Raw genomic sequence first — 25,676 nt, 5'->3', positions numbered from 1 at the left:
CATGGATGCACATCCAAACTTGACTTTTGACCCTGCATATACTCACTTAATTTAAAACAGTGTCTGCCATTCTTGGAAAAGGTGTCTGCTGCATTTGCTTCCAGCCCTGGCCATGATGCCCTCACTCTTTAATTACAGCCAGCCTCCTGGACAGGCCAAGACTTGCCCTTTTCTGGTTTGGCCCCGGGACTAGACAGGGGGTGGGATGGGGACTGGCTGAGCCTGCTATATAGAACATCAGTGACTCCATCTGGAAGAGCCAGGGCAAGGTCACAACTGACAGACACATAAAAAGCCATCTTGATTCTTTTGTTGGGAGACAACCATGAACTTTGGGATAATTCTGCCCTTGAGAATGGGGGTGTTTAATTTTTAATTCCAGTCTCTTGCCTTGGCTAGCTCCCTTAGCAGCTAAAATAAACCATCTGCTTAACTTCCTATGCCCACTTCCTTGCTGGAAGAATTGTCTGTCTACCCTCCCACCTGGCTAAAGCTCACAGAGGAAAGAAATAAAGATGCCCAGAGGCTATTCCCAATCTCTCCTGAAAGCATCACAAAATTTCTCTACCTGGAAATGCATTTCCTGTCTTATTCCTTAGTCATTTTTGGAAGACTTTTTAATTTTCATCGGCTTTATTTTCCATTCAGTAAACTGGAGATGGTTTCCTTGGTACCACAGTATAATAAAAAGATACATTTCCAGTTACCTTGAGCTCAAATTTATGGCACAACTGAGAGGTATATATCCCCACAGATAAGGAATAGCTCTGTACTAAAACACCTAAAGAATTGCCCCCCTTCTGATCTGTACTGAAATAGCAGTACTCCTGTGCTTCCTGGAATGCTAACCACATTGCCATTTCACAGAGAGTGCAACTAGTACGTTTCTACTGTGTCCCAAGTCTTTAATTCTACAAATCTCGGGAGAGAGGTACTACCTGGGGCTTGGTCACAAACAGTATAATTCTACAAATTCTAAATAAAAGCAAGGACCTTTTAAAAAAAAATACAGCTGGAAGAGCTCAAGAAAAATGGATTTTTGGGACAGACACCTTCAATGGCTCCCCATTTACCATGGTATAATAGGAATCAAAATTTCCTCCTCAAGCACACAATGTTCTTGACAGTGTTTCCCCAAGGTAACTTTCCAGCTTTATCCTTTCCTCTCTCCTCCAAGTGACTTTGTATCCACATAACATACCAACCTGACAGAAAGAAAGGTGCACTCCCTGCCCCAAATCACACATTTAAGTATAGTGGTTCATTTCTTATTAATGAGATCTTAACATATCTATACCAACTAGGTAAACTTCACTTTGAAACCAAGAATTGCTTGAGTGAGAAGTTCTGGCATGGAGTTTAGTCTAAGATGTTCTGCATCAAGGAAAGGTCTTGCCCTGAAACAGAAAGGCAGCTATGCATGAAACCCTGCAAACATACTTTCAGTTTTCACGGAGAAAAGTCTATGAACATCACTTTCCAGAATTCTGTGACCATAATATAGAGCTGCTTCTTCTGACATCAACCTTCCCTTTCCCTCGCCAAAATCAAAACTCGGAATTAAAATATACTAAAGTATTTAATAAGTTTCTAAGGCCCTGATAATATTAGGTGCTTGGAGTCTGAGTTCCTCTAAGGGTATAATCACAAGTGTGTGCGTATCTGTGCATCTGTGCCTGTGTGTGTGTCTGACCTGGTGTTTGTGGGTGTGTGTGTGTGTGTGTGCACGTGCGTGCGCATATTTGGATGGTCGGTGGGTACGTTTTCAAGCATTTGGCCATACCTTCATGATCTGTATATGCCATACTGCCTGCTGCTGCTAATCCTGGGACTTACCCTAATTCTTGGAGTTCTTGCCCCATTTTTCATTGTAGGATAACAAGTATCTTGACTGTAATCTATTAATTGAATAATTGAATAAACTTGTTTCCCTCCAGTGCGAGCATATTGTTTGCACACAGTGTCATCCTGGGCCCTCCAGCTATGGAAGGCCTGCCAGATATGTTTATTAAACCCCCTGTGCTTGGAAAGAACACAGAAAACTGTCATCTAGAGCAATACAAAAGTGCCTATCTCAGCTGGAGATCTCGCTGTTATGAATAAAGGAAGAGTTTGTGGTACAGTTTTGAGATGTAAAGAGAAAAAGCTTCCCCATGGTGCAAATGTGTTGTAACCCTCAGGCGAGAAAAAAATATTGAATTGTTGCTGGCAGTACAATGTAATCATTGAGTTAGTGGCAGCTATATTTCTAAGCTTCTTAAAGGTAAAAATCATATTAATTTGGCCTTCTCCAAAGGACATTCCAGGTTGTTAAATGGAACTGTTGAAACATTTTTCACTAATGAACCTCGCCAATGAACAGCCATTTCCACTTAAGTCAAATACTGGGCAAGTTGGCAGTGAAAGAGGAGATGTGCTACTGTGGAGATGTGCTAAGCTTTTGTTAGCTTGAGGCCACACTGCCTTAGGATGTGTTTTCCAAACTCCTGAGGTGCAGGCATTTGACCTAGGTGGTAACTAAGTGAGGGGCATGATGGAAACCACAGTTATGTACTCAGAAAATCCAGTGAGTCAGAACTTGGCCTCTTTCTTTAGAAGAACAGAACTCATGGTGCACCCCCCGAGGGGTGATGGGCATGAGGCCGGGAGCTTTCCAAGATGCTATCTTCTGGACAAACAAAACACTCAGCTCCTGAAAAATGGTGGCTTTTGTCCCTTCAGTCTGATTCCTCAGGGCTTAAATCATTTCTGAGTCACTGTAGACCTCACCCTTGAATGGCATCACCTATGCCAGGCAGGGAAAAGAGCCAGTGTGTGCTCTGTGATCCACACTGAGATTTGAGGTTATCTTGTGGTGGTCAGGTCTTACTGCACATTATGCAGGAACATATATTGTTGTGGGGGGCGGGGGGTCCTCCTTGAAATATCGATGGGAAAACATCTGTGTTTCCTGTTGCTAACATGGGGCCAGGCTACGGGAGCCTGGTAGGTTCCCCTGGTGTGCTTGGTCTGTCGGATACTGAGAGGATAATTTTCTTGGCAACCAGGTCAAACTCCTCTGTTGCTTCCTCCTCCTTACTTTACTGGGCAGGATCAGGGCGATGCACTCAACAAAGGGGATTAGTGGTTGAAGAAGTAAGATTGAGGATCCCTTGACTGACTATGCTTCAATATAATGTACTAATTGATTCAAGGAGGCAATGTAGTGTAGTGAAAAGAGCTGAATTTGAAGCCACACCGAACTAGATTTTGATTCCTTAGATTTGTAGACACGGGCAAGCCACTTATCTTCTCTGAGCCTCAATTTCAAAATCTATTGACTGAGTTTAAAAGTGCCTGATTTTTGAGGATTAGATATTATGTCTGTAAAGAGAATAGAATCATACTTGGCAAACAGCAGAAACAACGAATTTAGCTATTGCTGTTGGTTTTTTTTTTAATTGAATTTTTTAAAAAGTACCTAAAAGACACAAAAGAGTGAATCTAGTTTGCAAGGGTGTTTATCATGCAAGGAGCCTCACAGGCATGTGTTTGGGGGAGTCCAGGAGGTCCTGCCTCGGTTTGGAGCAACTGAAACCTTGTTTTTAAAGCTCCTTCTGTAGTCTGGCATGCTGCTGATACTTAACCTGAGCATGAGTTGGCAGAAGGACATTTCAACAGACCTTGGGTCTCAAAGCCAGGCATGAATCCAATGCTTATACACAGATTTTTCTGTGGCCTTTGATGAGAGGTTACTCATTTACATATATATATACATATATATATATATATATATATATATATATGTATATATATGTATGTATATATATATACATACATACATATACATATGTATGTATATATATATACATACATACATATACATATACATACATATATATGTGTATATACATATATATGTATATATATACATACATATATATACATATATATATATGTGTGTGTGTATATATATATATATATATATATATATATATATAAACAAATAATGTATAAATGATCTCTCTCTCTCTCTCTGTCTCTCTCTGGAGAAGAAGAGCTTAGTGGTAAGTTTTAAAAAGTGCTTTCAAAATGCAAAGTCTTTAACACTAATGTTGGACTAGATAGTGGCTTTATTCAGGAGGTGCCCCATATATTTAGGACATTCCTCTGGGCAGGAGGAAGAAGATTTTCAGAGTTCTGAGAGATGATAGGAGAAAGACAGTGAGAATAGCAAAGGATAAATTGTCCATTCGTGAAACCAGCTTCTACAGAACTCCAGAAAATTGACTTTCTACACTCAGCCAATTTTCCTAAAGGGAGACAGAAGCTCTCCAGGACTCGTGAGAGACACAGTACTTTGGTGTTTTAGTACTACATGATACATTCTTGGAAGGTAGCACCCTGAATAACATAAACTGTCCATCATGTGGCAGACCATTTAGAGATGTTGCCTATTTATTGATCTCAATGACCCTGCAGGGAGGTAGGAGAACATTCTTATTTTAACGATGGACAAACGGTGTTTCAGAGAGTTGAAATCATCTGGTCACTTTCACACAGCTCCTGATGTTTGACTCCAAATTATGACCTTTCCTTAACATCATACTGCTTCTAATAGAACACAAAAGCAAGTATTTTTCCTCCTTACATCTTGGTTGGAGCTTCCCAGCATGCTCTGCAGCATGGAGTGTAACAATAGTCCACCCTCAAGGGAACAAAAGCTGGGATAACTGTGTTACGTACCTTGGTATTATTTGCGTGGCCAAATAAAGCTATCTTGCTACAGATGTAACCTTCGATAATTTATTGATGTAAAAGTGGCCTCAGGTACCAGGTTTTTGGCAGCTGTTACACTGTCAGAGTACACTGTAGAACATGGCATCCATGAATATTTTATGTGGAGAAGAAATGGAAAAATACACCTTTCAATATATCAGTTCCCTGCCCTGATCTTCATTACTGAAATATGAATCGAATCGCATCTCTGAATTTGATCAACCAAAAGTGTGCAAACTGAGCACTCCTTAAATTGGGTTTCAGCAGTGAATTGATTTGAGACCTAATTTTTGTTGAGTACATCAGCTGTTTATGTCAGCTTGTCCTGTAGTGATGGGTTAGTGACCTCAGTGATATGTTGGAAGCTACAGACTGAACTGTCAATAGGATTGGCTTGGCCCTTTATCCGTCAGCGGCAGATAAATAGAGCCCCATTCAGTAGGTTCATTGTGTGGGGATTTGTTGGAGTTCTATTTATGCAGATTTGGAAGCAGTTGGAGATCATCAACATCCAATACACCCTCTGTCAAATATTTCTCTTCTATTGTTGGGTTATTAAAATATGGGTTGGGAGGTTGGGGGATTCTGTCCTTTTTAGAAGCAAATACTTTAAAAAAATAATCAAAGGGGCATTTTTTTTTATTTGTATTTTTTGGTATCCAGGGTACCTCTGAGTAGTAGATTTTTGATCTCTAGCCCATCCTCAAAACTGAAAACCAATCCTCCATTTCTCCAGGGTTTACCTTTTCATCACTTGAAGACCAGTGGTTACATGATTTGGACCCACTGAGGAAGGTTAGAATGATATCAGTTCAAAAGTATTGGATACCTGTGGAGCACTTTGCAAGATATTACAGGATTTTCTGGGCTTTCTATAGAACTACACAGAAGTATTGCTGAGTACTTTGCAATATGAATTCTTGCAATTTGCAGGAATTTGTCACGCTTTTCAGGTGATCACACTAGGTAAGTGCTTCATTTTTATCTCAATTGGTTTGATTTTGTGCTTTCATTATATTATTGCATTTAAGTTTTACATACTTGGGGGTTTACGTTTTTTAACCGATCTTTAATCCCATCTCTTCTGATGAGCACCTGACTCAGCCTAGCTATATCTTTAATTGATGCTCTCTTCAACTCTATCTACAAAATTGCAATTCCATGATCTGCCTAAAGAGATAGGCAGTTTAATCAATGTACAAGTTACTCTACTTATTTTAAATAAATGCCTTTCAGACTTAGTAAACACCATTAAGGGAAACATGGATGGTTTAAAATAAGGTAAGTGATTTATGTTTCCTTAAATGAAGTCCTTAAATTCATTTAACAAAAGAAATACTTATTTACATGACCCTTAGAAAATTTATTTTTGTGTAAAACATGCTTTTGTTTTCAGAATTCCATAATTAAGCAAAATTCCTTTAAGACAGATTGAAAGTACACCCTTGTTGGCAGTTGTTAGATCTTCCGGTAAAATTCTAGGGTTCTAAATTTAGAAGAAGGCTAAGATAGCAACCCCCGTCCCCCCATAATATTTTCTATAACCTAAAATTTAATTAGCAAAAGGCAATAGTTTGATTATTATTGCACTTAACGTTTGAAAACTAAAGTTCCCTAGCTCTTTAAATTTTAAGACATATAAGTGAATGGGTGCCAAACAATTACTGGGTTTTATGAATCAGCGTAAAAATTTTAATTAAACTTTCAGAGCTACCTAACTTGCAGCCATAAATGAATGTGAGTGTTGGGAGAATAAGGTTCATCACACTTCATTTCTAAGAAATGAAGCTCCTGGGGACTCCCCCTGCTTCATCCCAGTGAGAAGATGATAGCTGTCTGCTTCACTTTGTTTATGCCCAACTCCTAATAACTAGTTGGTACAGAGTCAGAATTAAAACTCAAGTCTTTAGCCCAAAGATCTTTCCACAATTGCGCCTCTCTTGCATGCTCTGCTTTAGCACTGATAGATAACTGAAATCTATCAAACACAAATATCTAGTCTACTCAATTTTGGAGAAGAGTAAAAACATGACCTCTCTCCTACCAATTGGTGAGCTTGGCTTTTCGCACTAGAGTACGAGAGTACTTGGTTGATCCCAAGCAATAAAGCTTCAGGGTGTTATAAAACATCATTAATTGCCAGAGCTGCTTACCCATGGACCACATTTTTCGTTGGAGTCTCACCTTCGATATTCTTTCCTCTTGTTCCTATAAATTTACTGATACTGATCAGATAGTGGATGCAAATTTCTTATCTCAGAAATTCAGTTATGTAACTATAGGATTCCTTTAAATGGCAAGAATCCTTAGTGAATTTAAACTATTGTTTGATTCAGAAAATTATCAATACTTAAAAAAAAATCTCCCTCTCCAATAGCCCCAAACTCCCACCATTAGTCAAAATTTGAGTTAAGTCACTGAAAAGCTCTCCTTTAAATGTCAATATAATCATAATAATAATTACCATTTGTTGAATGCCTACAGAGGGGCAGACTAGGTGCTTTACATACATTACATCTTTAATCCCCAAGTCTGTCATTCAAAGTCTGCATTATTATCCTTATTCTAAAGATCAGGATAAGCAACTTGCCCAAGGCCACACAGCTAGTAAGTCCTAAGGCCAAGGCTTGAATCCAGGTCTCTGTGTTTCTTTTCATTTCTCCCTGTAAGATGGAGTAATGAATGCATAAAGCTATGCTGATCAATGACACCAAGTCCACACTACTTTAAGATAAATGCAGGTCCTAAAATAATGGCCCCGGGAAACATGCCACAAGACAGACATTTATGGTAGAGTGTAAAGACTTGAGTTCATTTCCTTCATGGTTTTACTTCAAATCCAATGGCTTTGCTCGCTTCAGTTAATATTTTGCATGTTTTGGCAAGCCAGGGTAGAATTGGCTCTTTTTGGTTACTCAGTCTATTTCTCTTCATTCAAATGTATGCTGTGATGCAGAACCGAAGTCTAAGAATTCCAGCGGCATCTAGTGACAAAGAAGGAATAGCCAATGACCACCTGTTAGGCAGTCAAAGACAGCAGAAGGACCACAGCTGAGCCTGTATTGGCCATGTGTCAGCATATTCTCCTCCCAAGTTGTACCGCCCTGGGGTAACCAGGACTCCACTGCTTCTGTGCAGTGATTCAGTGTAAAGAGTAGGGTTTCCTACCAAACTTATATCAGGTTTCACAAACATGAACAGAGTCCTCATGTGCCCTCATGTGGTATCCCAGCAGGGGAGAGGTATTTGTTTGAAAGCATTTTGCAACTTGTGTCACATGGTGGCTGGATGGTTACTGATGATCATAACCTCAGTACCTGCAGTTCCCCAGAACTGCCTCTGTATCTTTGTACATATTGTTCCCCTTCTTAGATGGTCTTCCCTTCCTGTCTTTATGAGGCTAATGTCTGCACACCCTTCAGGATTTGGCTTCACTGTTGCCTCCTCTGACCCTCAAAGCTGGATTTTATGATTTCCCATGTGTCCCCATAGTAACCCAATGCCTGCTGTACTGGTAGCCGTTATCGCTAATCTGAAAATGGCACTTTAAATGATCTTTCTCTCCTAGAAGACTAAGATCGTTGAAGGCAGGGACTCAGAGACAATGCTGCATCTAATTAGCATGGACTTTGGAATCAGACAAAACTAGTTTTAAATCCTGACTTCAGCATTTACTCACCTGCCTTACTCTGGGTAAGGTTTACCTTGGATTAAAGAACCACCCAGAGCTTTGGCTTCCACATCATCACGGCCGTGATAATAATAAAAACTATCTTGTTGAATTGTTTTGAGGATTAATGGCAATAACAAACATAAGGTACTTAAGTCAGGGCTTGGTATATAATACATGTGCAATGAAGGGTACAGATATTTATTCATTGTTAAAGGACAGTTTCTACCATACTACTTGCTTAATCAATATATTTGGAATTTACATCGTGTCAGAGAGCTTGAAAAACATAGCAGTTGACTACACCTAATCTGAAGCTCCACTATTGGCTCTTACAGGGGCCTCAGGTCTTTCTGTTGTCTTTTTGTGCCACTGTGAATAGTTGATCATTGCTTGTTTGGTGCTAAATCCCGCTCCCCCCCCCCCCCCCCCCCCCGCCGTCATTCAACATCAACACTCCCTGCATTTTTGCTCAAAGTTAGCAGGAGGGAGAAAAGCAAGACATATAGAAGTTTTAATTGAAGATCAAACCCAAGGTCTATACAGGGCCCAAAGGACTTATCAATAAGCCCATCATTTTCACACATGTCAACCAGACTGCAAGCTCCAAGAGACTGAGAATTGCAATTTTTGTTCACTATGGCATTGCTGGCACTTTGTATGGGTCTGACACATAGTTCATACTCAATAAATATTTGAAGAATGAAGGAGTAAATATATCTGAAAGGTATGAATCAGTTCAATTTCTGTTAGGAACGATTTATCCCTGTGTTTCACCAGTTTGGGCCAACTTCTGAAACATTTTACTTACATGTACATAAGAAATACGTGGAGTGATGCAGAGGGGACTTCTTACAGAACCTGTATTCATCTTACTCAACTTCTAAAAGATTCCTTCTTGTTCTATTATTTTCAGGATTTTGTGAACATGTTTACATTAACCATACTATTTGTGATTTGTAGGTTTTGTCCATGTGACTCTCTGTTTTGGCCTTTCTGGGCTCAAAGGACTGAAACATTGAGACCTTCCCATGTAAAGCATCCCTTTACTCATTTCAATCATAGTGGGTCAAATCTACACTTACAAGGTACATTCAATACTGTCAAAGCTAGGCACTATGCAAAGTGCTGAGAATACCAAGACCCTTCTCTGGTCCAATCACAATCTTCCTTGGGTTTGGGTTGTGATTCAAATTCCCCTCCACATGGAGCACATTGTAGAATAAGGTCATAGTTTGTTTGGGGTTTGTTCCCTTTTTTTTTTTTAAATATTTATTTATTTTTTAGACAGAAACACAAAGTATGAGTGGGGGAGGGGCAGAGAGAGAGAGAGAGGGAGACACAGAATCTGAACCAGACTCCAGGTTCTGAGCTGTCAGCACAGAGCCCAACGTGGGGCTTGAAATCACGAACCTTGAGATCATGACCTGAACCCAAGTCAGATGATTAACCGACTGAGCCACCCAGGTGCCCCTGGGGTTTTGTTCCTAATCACCTTGCTGGAGATGCTGCATTTGTACTGGCTTCTTGGATGCTTCTCTATTGACTTCTTGTGCTGGCTTTTCTCTCCACATGCATGATCCACTCCATTGTTCAAGACTTTACTCCATCTCTAAAACCCCTACCAGGGGGGAGGCAGCATTATCTCAAGAGTCTTATTGTATTTCCACCTGTGTTATTGTACAGAGCCTGTTGTTTGTTTGTTTTTCCTAAGTTTGCAGGAGCCCAGTTCTTGTTCTCTTTCTGCATGGCGCTAAGGAGAGCACTGGATTTGGAGTCAAAAGACATGGGTTCCATACTTAATTCAGCTACATCTTAGCTGCATGACCTTGTGCAGAGTATTTAACCGTATGAGTTTCTTTACCTGAAAACAAAGTTAAAACCTATCTCACAAGTGTTCTGTGAGAATTAAAACCTACTACATATGAAACCAACATACAATTGTACACAGATCACAAATATAAATTGTTATTCATTATCATCTGCAGTGACTTTTAGAGGATTTCTATAGATATACAGGGATATATACTCTTTTAGAAGCTCAAAGAGTGGGTCCACCAGAGCATAAATTTCCCAATGTCTACATGAGAACTTCACTTAACAGAGTGGATTTGCTTAAAGATTAATGAAATTGTCTTTGTAAAAGCAACGTCACTTTCTTGAAGGCAAGAAACTTTTTCATGAGTTTATAGTTAGCAGAGAAGAAATATTAGAGAAACAAAGGAAGAGACAGTTTTTTTTGTTTTTGTTTTTGTTTTTGTTTTCTTGTTTTTGGACTTCTCCAGCTTGTGCTGTAGCTGAACTAGGAAAGAATAAAGAATGTTCTCTTTCAACAATTCACTCCATAAATGTGTAATTTAGCCAACAGTCCAATCAACAAACAGTTATTGGATGTTTGTTCTGTGGGTAGCATGATGTTTATCTAGAAGTAGTTTTCCAGTTGTTAAATTTAGACTTTTGTATTTATTAATTCAAAAACATTAAATTCTCAGTCTTTAGCCAAAATACAGAGTAAAATGCAGCTGTGGATATGGAAAAAAATGAATAAGACATGATTTCTGTCTTCAAGGCACTTACAATTTAGTTGGGGAGAGAGATAAGTAAGGAATTCACCATAATTTGAGCTACAATAAAACAAAAACATAAATAAAAAATAAAGAACCACTAGGAGGTAGGAAACAAAGGTGAGGAGAACACTGAAGAGCAGCATGCCTGTGGGAGAGTTAGACAAAGAAATTCCCATCTTATAAACTCTCCTATGCCTCAATCTTGAATTGGAGCAGACTATATGGTGCTTTCTAAAGAAAGTTTTATGTAGAAAATATAAGCCATTCATTTCAATAGTCTCATCTTAAAAAAGCTGACTTTATACAAGAAACATTAAAATGTAAACAATACAAAAATCCAAGGAATTGAGGTGACTGGGGGGCTCAGTCGGTCAAGTGTCTTGGACTCTTGATCTCTGCTCAGGTCATGACCTCATTGTTGGAGAGATTGAACCCCGAGTCAGTCTCTGTGCTGACAGGGCAGAGTCTGCTTGGGATTCTCTCTCTCTCTGCCCCTCCCCTGCTCCCATGCGCTCTTTTTCTCTCTCAAAGGCAAACAAACATTTTTTTTTAATCGAAAGAATTATTTTGAGGATACTGGGAGCCACACATAAGCGTGTGCACATGGAGCCAACAGTCCTCACTAGATATGGAGGTTGTAGCGATGTCAATGAGGACAGAATAAGACTCAGTATAGAAGACTCTATAGAACATCTTGCCTAAATCATCTAAAATTGATACTTAGCATAGAGTGACATCTACTTATTTTTTATCTTTCTACAATATTCTGTACATTAGAGATAACGCTACAGTAACTATATAATTAAATTAAATGTTCTATAACATTAATTTCAAGTAGCAATGCATAGAAGGAATTAGTTGGGTAATATCAATCGACTATATAAATAATGCCCTCAAAGTCCTTTTAATTACTTTTGTTTTACTTTTTGACAAGTATCTATATCTTATGGATGAAAATAGATACCTAAAAGAACTATCTTGACATAATTCAAATATTTAAAGCAAATATCTTTAAAAAGATTTTTTTAATGTTTATTTTCGAGAGACAGAGAGAGAGAGAGAGAGAGATGGAGACAGAACGTGAGCAAGGGAGGGACAGAGAAAGAAGGAGACACAGAATCCAAAGCAGGCTCCAGGCTCTGAGACGTCAGCACAGAGTCTGACTTTGGGCCCAAATCCACGGACCGCAAGATCATGACCTGAGCCAAAGTCAGAAGTGCAACTGGTTGAGCCACCCAGGCATCCCTAAAATAAATATCTTATAGTTGATTTGCTTAACCATAGGTTTTCACTTATAAAAGTCAGGAGTGTGTTTTCTTACAACTGTCAATTTTCTGTTCTTCAAACTCCATTTCAAACCCCACTTGTTACAAGAAGCTTCTCCATTACATAAAGGCAGAATAGACCTGCTTGTCCTCTGGTTTTCAGAGCAAAATTCTGGACTTTAACCTTACCTAAGATCCTATCTCCTCTTGGGCATAAAGAAGACACATCAATCTAAAGTTAGTTCATTCTACCAACAATGCCATGGCTGAATGGACCATACACAGTAATATCACAGGTAAGATAGGACCATCAACAAAAAAAATCAGAGAGTCCATCCAGCACTAAGACTTGGCAGCCTCTGGATGGGGCTTGGAAAGCATGGAATATGTATGAAAAAATACTGCAACACCTTGGTTTTCTTTTTATGACAAAGAGAAGATTGTAGATGTTGTCAATACACGTTAATCAAAAACGTTCCAATCCTGTTCAGTGTGACATAGTAATAGTAGGCCATTAGCACTGAGGGTACAAGAATGGAATGGAAGAAGGGAGTCCTAGCCTGCCAGTAACAGATTTTATGATATTGAGTCACCAGAACCTCAGTTTTCCCATCTATGAGATGGCGATGATGCTGTCTCGCTCACAAAGTTGAGGGATCCAAAGGAATAATCCATGTAAAACACTAAGATCCCAAAGCATTTAACAGATATTACACATAGAAAGGTGCTTTGAAAATAGTACAGCACTGTAGATATCAAACCATTACCGTTATTAAATGGGATAATTACCCAGTAGAAAATCCTAGTAACTTATATTTGGGGAAGGTAGCTTGAGTTAAAATGGTTACAGTCTGTATATGACTGTAATAATATTTTTACTATATTAACAGTTGATCTTCTAAATCTTTGGTTTCTCTTTTTCTAGTAGGGATGTTATAGATGTTAAATACTTTAATAAATCATAAAATTCATAAATAATTATTTTCATAGGTATCCTCTAGCCAGGACTTTCTCCCAAAGACGTGTAATAGGTTTTGTGGTTGATTTTAACCCCCAAATGATAAGATATTCTCCTTGCTGCTCTTTCACATACAGCTCAGTTGTAGGATACGGTGCCTGTCATGACAGACTGGACACCGGCAGCCCTGTGTCATGTGCCTTTTCTAACCATTTACCCATGGGCACTCATGCTCTCTGGGCTGAGTGTTCCCTGTGGCCCTTGTCAGGGGGACCTTGCTCTCCGGTTACCGCAAGCTGGTGTGACCTTCAGATCAGGGGAGCTTAGCTCACTTTTAGGTTTCATCAGTTGTTTATCTGAAAAATGTAAATGGGGAAAAGGGGTGGGTTCAGTGGGAATTTGGGTCAGGTAAGGATGGAGGACAAGAAACATTAGTGAAGTAATTGCCCTAAATTAATTGCACATTGTCTGCTGAGTGGCCATGAGGAAGGACGCATAGACTAAGCTGGAGGCAGTGGGGTGTTTCTTGGGCATGGGGAAGGGGGTGAGGGGCTCACCTGCCCTGCTACTGCTGGACAGAAATACTCCCCTACAATCCACAGGGGTTCTCTGAAGATGTAGTTTGAGGGGTTATTCGTTGAGATCTTTGAGGTATAGAAAAGAAGAAGAATTAATTTGGCAAACTTATTCCCTCCAACTTGCGTTCATTAAGGGAAACTGACACCTTTTGCATATCTGAGGTATTAACACGGAAAGATACATTTTTAAATAAGCTGAACTTGTACTAAATTCCATTAAGCTTCTTTTCCCCATCATATCTGTAAAAAGAAGAAAAGAAACACGCTTCACTTACAAAAATATCCTTTTATTTCTGCTCCAAGAGCATGATATCTGCCAAAGCCATACATTTCCAGTATGACAAAGGGAAAACGTGGTTGGTCTCCACCCAAGTTAATTCGTAGATATGAGCTCCAGTTTTATAACAAAGTGGAGCTGTCTGATCCCAGTTATGCTTCCCGTCTGAGAAGGAGGAAGAAATATTGGGGAGAGCAGGAGTTTTAAAGACTAACAGACCTGGGTTTGAATCTTTCCTCGGCCACTCACTGTGTGTGTGACTTGATGCTCTGGGCCTCACTTACTTTGCCTTTAAAATGGGCATATTTGTAATATTAAATTTAGGGATTAGCTAATGTAAAGCCCTAAACTCTGTGCCTTGTCTGGCCCATGGGAGGCATGTAATAGATAATCCTCACTATCTTAAGAGTGAAGCTGGCATGAATTCAGTTGTAATAAATATGTTATCATCATTGGAATCTCAAATATAATGCAGACATTTTTAAAATATGGAAATCCCATGCTGTAAGCGATGTAGAAAAGCTTGAACACACAGGCCATGATGTCTTTACAACCTGTTCAAATCTTTATTTGCTTTAACTGAGGTTTATTTGAGTTTGGATGAAGAGTGGACCTATTTGGGCAAATTTGACAATAGGAGACGCACCGTGCTTTGTTTCAGTTTCCCACTCTGGATTCCTGAAGAAATCATCCTAGTCAAAACCTTCTGAGTTTAGCACAAAGCAGGTTCTGTTTCTGACAAAAGCGCGCAGCCTGTTTAACCTGCACAAAAATATTTCAAGGGTAACTGGAAAATACGTAAGAGGATTCAGATGTTTCGTGACATACATTTAAAATTCTTCCACTTCTAAATGAGAGCTCCATAAGATGCGGAAGCACAAATGCATCCAAAAAGGAGGGTCCTTTGAGGCAGGCATTTGGAGAGCTAGTAAATTATTATTTGAAAAATAATCCTCAAAGGAGGATCAGGAGAAGAAAGCATGTAAGTGAGGGGTCCAGAGGCTGAGAGTCTGCATTTGCAAATGAGACTTGCAGTAGGGACTTGACCTGTTCAGATAATTTTACCACATTCTAGACTGGCGTGTGGACTACCAGTTACCAAGCCTCTTACTGAATGTCTGTGAGAGCATGCTCCCTTACAAGCAGTGCAAATGCCAGGGAGCCATGAACCTGCTTTCGGTGTGCGTGGGTTGCACGCGTAGGGTGAGGAACTTCCTGCAGGTGCTGCTCTAGTGGGGGGGACATTCTGCAGAAAGATCTACAGAGATAGACTCATCAGTCTACTTAGAAAGCAAAGTGTCAGCAAGATTGCAGCTGAGTCAACAGTAGCAAAATGCCAAGCTACCAGGCAAGGAAGGGCAATAATAATAATAAAATAATAATAATAATAATAACAGTTTCCTATTCAAAGACAGCCCAGTATGTACCCGGTATGAGGCAGTATGTACCACTTCAGCTTATATATTATTTGGATTTTTGCCACAGCTCTGTAAGGAAGTATCTATTATTACTCCCGATTTATAGATGAGGAAACTGAGGCCTGGGTGGTTTAGTGACTTGCCCGATGTCATACCTAGGCAGTGGTGAAGGTGTAATTTGAATTCATGTGTGCCTGGCTGCAAACCTCTGTTTACTTATGGGCATAAGAATGTAATAACAAAGGGGGCACCTGGCTGGCTCAGTCAGTAGAGCAAGCAACTCTTGATCTCAGGGTCCCGAGTTCCAGCCCCATATTGGGTGTGGAGCCCACTTAAAAAAAAAGAATATAATAACACAAAGAGAGCAAAATAAAATGTATGCTCATAAGTTTTTGCCTCTGACATCCAAGAGACTCCTTTGTGTTGTAAACCTCAGCTGGCCCAAGAGCCCGCCTGACTTTACAGAGATCCTTAAACGCACCTCATCATTTTTTCCTAACTTTTCTGACACTCTCCTGTTTGGAATATACTTGAAAGGCAGTACAATCTATCATCCCTTTACCTTCCTCCCAAGTGTTATTTTAAAAATATTTAACAATTGCATCTCCTTCGAAATCTGTTTTCTTTTGTTAACCCCAGAACTAAGGGGGTGTTAGTTAGGGTAGAGGCTAAGCCGTTGTAACAAAGCATCTGTGATAGACAATGGCAGAAAGAAGATGAGAAGTTTATTTAGCTCTCCTGACCGTCTAGAGGACAGTGGTTCATGCCTGATGGGCAGCTTTGGCACCCTTAATGATTCTTTCCAAGGTTGTTTGAGCTGTCGCTCTCCCAGACAGCAGCAAGGATGAAAGGGAAAATGCATGGCAAGTGGCTTCATCTTTGAAGAGATGACCCAGCATGGCACACATTGCTTCAGCTCTCATCTCTTGGCTCAAATGCAGCCCTCAAGGGATGTACCTAGTTGCAAGGAAGTCTGGGAAACACAGACTTTAGTTGGGCAGTCAAGTGCTTATCTGAAACCCAGGTCTTCTCCTACTAAAGGGAATAGCAAGAGAGTGGACGCTGGGGACAAACAGCTGACTCTGTGACAATCTGTTTTTAGTCTGGTCACCAGTCTGGTTCTGACTGTTACATGAGGCGATAGAAGTGTTAAGTACCAATCTTAAATGCTCTACTTCTAAACAGTGAGCTCAGTGCCAGGAATCTTGAAACGATAAGCAAATAAAACTAAAGCAATCTGAGGATCACGTTTGTGGGCTTCTAGGACACTTAGACCCCTTCACCGGCAAAATGTCTGTGGTCCGACCTTCATCAAGCTGGTTGGGTTGCCAGTTATTAGGGAGAGTTGTTTATAAAGAGCTGCCAAATATTTATTTGTTTCTCAGCATGCATGAATAATATATTGATACAAATGTCCATGTCATGAATTGGGGGTTTGTTTAGAAATTATAGAATGAAATTGATGAAAGAGATCCTGTCTAATTCCATATTCTAACAGATGAGGAAATGGTAATGCAAAGTAGTTAAATGATTTATTTAAAATAACAGTTGACTAATGAAAAAGTATTTTGTGAAAGAGTTATATTTGCAGTAGTGTCTATTCAGGGCTAATAGGGTGAATGAATGAATGAATGAATGTTTGACTGAATATTAAATAAATCTGAAAGGTAGAGCGAGAAGTCACTGAGAACCTCGAAGTAAGCAAAAAAATTGTCATTTTCAGGTAAATGAATGGATGGCAGATCAAAAGGTCACATGGCAGTCAGACTTAAATTTTGTGAGACTTAAATTTTAAATGGGCCACCCTGAACTAGACATTTACATTTAATTTTTCCTGGGAACTGTTTTGGCTTTGCCTATAAACACAGCATCATGACTGCATGCAGGTTTCCTCTTCTAAAGCTCTGCTCATTCCAGAATTCAATCAGGTTAGGTCAGATACCTTGAAAACCATGAACAGAATCTTCAAAAGAAACCCAGCACAACTTTTTGAAAATGTATTTTTCCTATTATTAAGACAGGGCACTGTCTTGCTGAGCTGTTTTTTCCTGGACCTCGACAAGTGTTTCATGAGTCACCTTTGCTCAGCCTGACAGCGGAATGGTTCAGAAGGTCACAGCCTTCTTCGTGGCTCTAAAAACCTGTACATTCCTGGAACGAGGGGCATTGTTTCATTGGAAGAAAGCTAATTAGGTTAAAGGATACATTAATGAGCTCTGCAGTCGTCCATACACAGTAAATAAAGAGGAGAAAGGATAACAAGGAAAAGAAAGTCAAAACACATAATGAAAGCCTTAGAAAGTTGAGTTTTCACACATAAAACTATCTGAAGAAAACCAGAAAGAAAAATTAATTTGCTTCTTCAGTCCTTAGAACCTTGGTTTTGTGACACTCCAGGATGTCCCCAATTATCTCAACGAATGTCATGAAATGTTCCAAAGGATTCTCAAAATGAAATTAGTTTTATTTCATTTAAAAATAGATGGCCAGTAGCTCTTTCAAGAGTAAGGGAATCAAATGAGCATTTGGCTGCCACCAGCTCTAAAGGTTTCCAAGCACCAGGTTAGGGCTGATGAAAGAGGCACAGCCATTTTGGAATGGAAATTTTTAATACTTCTCTAGACATTTTAATCCCCCAAATCCCTTGAGATTTCTTTAAAAAAAAAACAAACAAACAAGAGTAACAATAATAATGATGACACTGTTCAGATGTTTACTTCACAAATTGACCTCATGGGGGAGGGCAGGAGATTCTTAGAATATAAGAGCATCAGAAGAGAACTTTGAGGTCAATTTTATTTGACTCCCTCCCTTAAGGAACAGGAAACCTGAACCAAGAGGATGTGGTGGCTTATCCCAACCCACCCAGCGAGTTAAGGACCATGGTTTCCCATTCAGCCATACTGCTGTCCTCTGCCTTGTGGGATGTGCAATACTCAGAATTAGAAGTGAATTTTACCAGCCTTAATAAGCATCCTTGGTTTGACTTTCACTGAGATAAGTGTCAAATATCATCCCAATTTTCAAATGGAGAAACTGAGTTCTAGATGGGTAAAGTCTTCTACCTAACAAATAGAACATTTAAGAAATGGATTTTGTTTTCAAGTCAGCCTTGAAGGCATGGTGAGTAGAGGGCTGTAATGAGACATGAGCATAAAGAAAAGTCATAAACACAACCAACCATTAAGACATGACTGAGCAATTAGATATATATGGAACTCCATTCAACCTTTACTTGAAATCTGACTACACTGAGAAAAGTCCATAGTGCTCTATAATACATGGAAACCCAAGTTCATGACGGAAGGTGAGTAGATCAAAGGTGCTAATTAACACTACTGGTAAATTGTTTGCTTAGAAAAATTTGTACAGTTCTACTTCATGCTATTTTATAAACCTTTGCCAAAGCAACCTGTTTTAGAATTATTTAAGTGCCATAAATATCTTCTTCTTTACCCTCTTTGTAGAAGCATAGAACCCCAGGATTTAAAAGGTCATTTAGTTCAATCTCTGACTCAAAACAAAAGTCCTTTCTTCAGCATTCCAGCAAGCCAGGCTCTGTTTGGCCACCCTCTGTAACAAGGTAATGCCTGATCACGGAACCATCTCTAATGGAAAAGAATGCACAGAAATCGGGCTGGGAGAAAGTAGGCATTCATGTGCACCTTAAAGATGTGTTTTTGCCGCATCAGGATCCACAGACTATTAACGAAAATAACACTCTCACTTCAAGTCTACACACTGAGCAGCACTTGTAAGAATCCCCTTCCCGGATGCTGTTTTTGTGCCAGACGAGAGGCCGCGCTAGCACTGGGGTTTTATCTGTGTTCAGCGCAAATACAGCAAGGTGTGCAAAACAAACAACAGGATAACAGAGGAGAGTGCAAGCAAACAGCATGGGCTGCACATTTCTGAGAGAAATGCCCCAGGTATGGAAGCGCCTGAGAGGTTAAAAAAAATCACATGTCAGCCACATGTGTCCCATCCTGTGAAAGGGTAATTATGACAGGTGTTGGAGTAAATTTGCTTTTCAAGGAAGAAGCTACACCTTGCTCTTTTTTTTTTTTTTGAGATATCTTTTTAAACAATCCCTACACATAACGTGAGGCTCGAACTCACAACCTTGAGATCAAGAGTCGCATTCTCTAGAGACTGAGCCAACCAGGCACCCCAAAAGCTATACCTTACTTAATGCATATACTGAATTAATCAAGATGTGGCTGAGCCATCCAAACCGTTAAAACTAATTACTTGATTAAACTTAACATCTTTCTATGCCTCACTCGCAAATGTGACTCAGAAATCTGGGTTTCATGGAGAAGCCTCCTGAAGATCCGGCAGTCTGGTCATCTTTCAGGTGTGGCTAAAGGAGATATTAAGAACTGGTAACCAAAGAAAGCAAGCATGTTTATGCCTTGAACCTCTCAAACATTAGGAACATGTTTAACAATATTTTTCTTCGTTTATTTACCCCTCAACACTCTAGGATATGTTTGGATATTTAGCAATCCCTTAGGGAGTAGTGTAGCAATGTGTTTGAATTCACAATTCACAGTTCATAACATGTCCTGGTTTTAAAAACTCTTATTATGTGCCGGGTGCAAGCATATAAATATAAGTAAAAATGATCTCTGCTCTCAAATACTCTGGAGAAAGTAGAAATGAAGAGATGAAAACAAAATTACATTTCGTCCTCTTTTCATTAAAAAATAATCAAATACTCACAAGTAGATTATGTGTATTTGCCATAACACTTCACATTTTTTCAGACACACTAATACTAAATAGTTTTATGTATTATAGTAACCGCTTTCGTTTGTATTTAGAAGAAAATAGACGGGCTTAAATGTGGCTTTACTGTTGACTCGCTGTGACTCTCAACCAGCTCTTTAACATCTTTGAATCTGCAAAATGGAGTTTCTAACATTCACCTGGGAGGTTTGCCAAGCTCTGAAGTGCATGGAGAACCTAGCGCTGTGTCAGACATCAAGCAGCTGTTCAATAAATGGCAGCTATTACTTAACAGTTATTTTGTGTTGATAGTTCGGAGACTCATCCAGTTTCAAGCACAAGGCATTTCGGCATCATTTCAGATAACTTTTGGCCATTCAAAAATCTGTCTACTGAGAATTTTTCTAATTTTTTTGGTACCACTTTATAATGATCATCATGTAAACATATAAAGGGACTTAGAAAACATATGTATGTTATAAAACCGGTAAAACATGTGACCCAAACATCCAAGATAGAGAATTAAAACATCACCAATGGTATTAAGTCTTTTTTGAGAGCTCTTAATGTTAAGATAAATAGCAACACTTACTGGGGTGCCTGGGTGGCTCAGTGGCCTGACTTGTGGTTTCGGCTCAGGTTATGATCTCACGGTGCCGAGACCACTTGGGATTCTCTCTTCCTTCTCTCCTCTTTCTCTGTCCCTCCCCCATTCTCGTTCTCTCTCTCTCTCAATAATAAATAAACATTAAAGAGATAAATAAATAAATATACCCTGGATCCCATTTATTGGAAGGTTAGGCTGAATCCATTGTTTCTGTTGGAACCATGCTCTTGCATAAAATAGAGTAAGATTGCATTTATTAGCACTTTGTAAATTTAGGTACGCCAGGGAATATTGTCTTATTTAACATTACTTAGTTACCTGAAAGATATAATGTTAGAAACTAATATTTTTACAGAAGACTGACATTAATGATTGGTTATACTTCCCTTAAGAGCTTAACAATCTTGATGAATAAAAAATTCTCTTCTGAAGAAGAAATAGGAAAACACTTTAGAAGGTAAACAGTTGACAGAGGACTCTTTCCCTGTCTAGTAACCCAAAGCGACCATCATAATCACCAATTAATATCTATACAAGTATCTATCACAGAAGAGAGTTCCAGGTAATGACAAAGACTTGTTATGTTCAAGGAGAACAAAAATTTCCTCCAAACAGTCCCAAAAGAAACTTCTTACATAAGGTTGACAAATGCTGGAGTAAAAACATGAAGTAAAAAAATGCTGAAGTAAAAACATGTGAGTATTGGAAAGGAAGCTTACACCTTATTTAGCTTCAATGTTAAAAATGCAGAGAAACATCAGGTTTGAGTATAATATAATGCATGTATTTTTGGTTGCCTATTGTGGCCACTAATTAAAATTTTTATATTTAGCTGTCCTCTTCCTGAATTCTTTTAAAACCTTCCTGAAAAAGCATTTTTTGTTTTGTTTGTTTGTTTTTCCATTCCAACACACACATAGCCATAGTGTACCCTTTCTTAAACCATAAGCTTAGGGACAATAAAAGTGATGTGTTCTCTGTAGTCGTGTAAATGACAAATAGTGCCATGCCAGAGCAACAGTAATAATCAGATGTTCAAATCGTGTGATCGGGAGTATTATAATCAAAAGTGAATCCCTGTGAATTTGGTGCTCTCTAAAGGAGTAATGAACTGCACACAGATGAGAGCACTATTTGTGTTTTTTATCTTAAGCATTACTCATTTTATTATTTTGATAAGAGATGTACTGATAGATAGAGATGTTAAAGAAAGCTCTTGGGGCACCTGGGTGGCTCCTTTGGTTAAACATCTGACTCTTGATTTTGGCTCAGGTCATGATTTCATGGTTTGTGAGTTTGAGCCCTGGGTCAGTAGTGCAGAGCCTGCTTGGGATTCTCTCTCTCTCCCTCTCTGTCTGCCCCTCCCCCACTGGCTCTTGCATTCTCTCTCAAAATAAGCAAAATTTGAAGGAAAAAATAAAAAATGAAAAGCTCTTAGCAGATAGGAAAATCTTTTTGCTTTTATTTTTTGTTAGAAATCTTTCATGTAGTTCCTCTCCTGGCCACCCCCAAACACCCCCATCCCATTCCATAAACACACACACACACACACACACACGCACACGCACACACTGGTGCCTCTTCAGTCTGGCCTGTGCTGCCTGGGGGGCTTTTGGGTCAGCTGTGATATCCTGAAGGGTGTGTGAAATTGAAGACAAACATTTTTACTAGGAGTTTATAGCCTTAACAAAGTAAACTGTAAGCCCTGCAGGTGTCCTTAATGGTAGGAACAAAGGCCTGTGGTGTAGCAAAAAGAGACCTGGATTTCGAATTAGAAGGAGCTGTCCTTGCATTCCAAGTTCAAGAGATGGGTGAACTTCGGCAATCGTTTTCTCTCTCAGAGTCTAGGTTCACCATGAGTCAGATTAGGGGACAAGGGAGGCTTAACCCGATTACCTCTAAAAGTCTTAAATGCCTAGAAATCAAAGAATGAAATTATATCTCCAATGAAGTCATAATTGCTTTGGGTGATTTTTTCCTTTTATTTTTAATAATTAAGTTGCCTTTAAAAACAAACCAAAAAGAGAGCAAGAGCCAGTACAAAAGAGAGAGAGGGAGAAAGAGAGAAAGAGAAAGAGAAATTATCTAAATCCAAATATTTCTCTTTTCAAGACGCCAAAAGATGATGGTGGCATTTTGGTGCCTCTTCAGAGCAAAGGAATTCTTAGTTCCTTATTACTCTAAAATAATTCATTTTTAAAATATTTAATAAAAAGTTTTCCTAAACCACTGAGATTTTATACATGAATCATTATTAATTATGAAATTTTATATCATGCATTTTAGTTTACATGCAAGATCACACTTCCTTACCCAGCACTGATCTCACTCTATTAGAAAAGTCTAATAGACTGACTGACTGACCGTCTGACTGACTGGTGGGGAAAGGAGGCTCCGAGAGGTTATGACTTGGCCAAGGCTTTAGAGACTCACAGAGCCATGCCTGAACACAGACATCTCCTAATGTTGGGTCTTATGTAAATGTCAGTGTAATTAAACTGAAATTATTTAATTCAAGACTGTCGTATCATCAAGTGACATTTCACCTTGGAAGGAGTCAAGAAGTTTATTTCATTTGTAGTTTGAAGTTTAGATTCCTTGAGTCTATAAAATGGTTCGATAACTGGTCATCGTGTGAGCTGAAAGATCGGTACATCAATTCGAAGGTTGGGAGTGTCCTTTGATGAGTAGTATAGAACCCAAGAAATTCATAGAAAAAAAGAAAGGAAAAGGAAAGGAAATAAAGCACATTTCTTCAGAATTTTGGAGCCCTTGTCTCCTAATTGAAGAATGAGAATCCCGGAATTAATATGAATATTTAACTTGCAAGTTTGTTTGTAAGCGTTAAAAGTAATTATATAAAGCTCCTGCTATGTAGTGCTTTACAATATAAGCACTTCAATAAACAGTGACAATGGCTAATAGGGTTCATTTCCTTTCAAGTTATTGCTAGGTCTATACTGTGAGACATTGTACTATTTAATATAAGAAACCTAATGTAAGTATAGGGAGAGTTCTGTCAGTGGCAGAGCAGAGATCCGTTGTAACTCTGAGCTCCTATTATTGTAATTGATATTTTCCAATGTGTTCTACCTATTAGAGATTCTAATTATGGGAGTGAAATAGACACTATTGTCTTCATACATGTGATCTGTTATCTGAATATATACATGTGCTGCAAACAAGTTTCAAAACAGAACCTTCCCACGGGCATAAAGGAAAATGCTGGTCTCTCCGATGCTAAACAATGCCAGAAGGAGCCCCGCACTGGTAACAATAGTAACAATAGCAGTAATAACCAGCAATCCTTTTTAAAGCATCTACTGTATTCCAGGCACTGTAAGCCACACTGTGGAAAGTTGCCTATAACCTTAGGACACTGGAGATCATGGCCCTGTGAAGGTGCCAAGGCTGGGTGACACAGCACTGTGTTGTGTAGCTGAAGTATCCATGAAAGACTGCAAAACTTTTCTACGTGGCAGGTGTATCATGGAAAATATACCGCTATTGGCATCATAGGACCAGAATCTGTCTTTCATTAGTCCTGAGTGACAAGTCACAGTCTTTGTAGACCTCAGCTTTCTTAAACAAACAAACAAACAAACAAACAAACAAACAAAAAGCTGAGATCTCCTTCCAAGTCTAACATCCTATGCCCTGATGTGGTATTCGATTATTTAATTTGCCTGAACCTTTTGGGTTCTTATAAGTATAAACAATTCTATAGGTGTATACATTTCACTAATTGTTTTTTTCTTTTTGCCTCCTTAGAACAACATTAATATCTAATTTTTTAGCCGGAATAACCTGGAACATTACACACATTTGTATGTCTATCTAAATTGACTCTCAAATATGTTTCCTAATTAATTTTTAATTATTAAAGTTTCATTGCAGAAACAGTTCCATCAATCTTCTGATGTTTAAATAGTATCAGAAAATCAAAGCTTTCTCTTGAGGACAGACACTGGAGCAGATTTTTTTTTTTGTCAAGTGTGCATTAATTTCCTATTAAGCAATATTGTAACAGAGTAATCAGACCCGTAGGATTTTAAAGTGAAGTGGGTGTCAGAGAGCCAATTACTATGTCATAAAAATGTTTACATGAGATTTTGCACTCTTGGCTCAGTCCTTTTCCATCTCCCTCAATGGCCCCTATGGACAGTGACATATTTAGGAAAAACCTAGAAATTAGATTGATATAAGAAAGGGGGAAAAAAAAACAACAGTACCAGGCAACAGGGGTAAAACCGTCTCTATAAATGTGACAGACATAAAAGAAAGTGAAGAAAAGTTAAAAATTACCATAGGGCAGGCGGGACACCTGTTAAAGGACCTACTGCTGCCGGTCACAGCTGGAAAGAAAAATGAAAGAGATGCAAACAACTATCCCGGAAGCATGAAATCATTCTTTTGTCTTTTTTTTTTCTCTTATGAACAATTACAGTATGCAAAAATTAAGGGGGATCTCAAAGTATTGGGATGAAAATTTCAGCAGGCTCTGCATATAAATAGCAGAGGCATGGAAGTGTGCCTCTTTGAAAACAGGCCGTGTTGGGAGCTCCCTAGCCTTGAAGAAAGTGGTAATTAATGCAGAGAGAATGACTTTGAATGAAGGATGAATAGGGGGCATAACAATGGGTAGGTTTTTTCCTTCTTTTCTTTTCTTTTTCTTTCTTTCTTATTCTTTCTTTTTTCCTTTCTTTTTTTTCTTTCTCTTTTTCTTTTTCTTTTTTTCTCTCTTTCTTTCTTTTTCTTTTTCTTTCTTTTTTTTTTAGGTTAAAGCATTGAAGAAAGCAAGCTGTCAAAAGATGGCCACTGTGAGGCCACAACTTCAATGTGTCTTG

This window comes from Panthera leo, chromosome C2, assembly GCF_018350215.1.
Source record: "Panthera leo isolate Ple1 chromosome C2, P.leo_Ple1_pat1.1, whole genome shotgun sequence".
Classification (NCBI taxonomy): Eukaryota; Metazoa; Chordata; class Mammalia; order Carnivora; family Felidae; genus Panthera; species Panthera leo.
Note: the sequence above shows the minus strand (reverse complement) of the source record.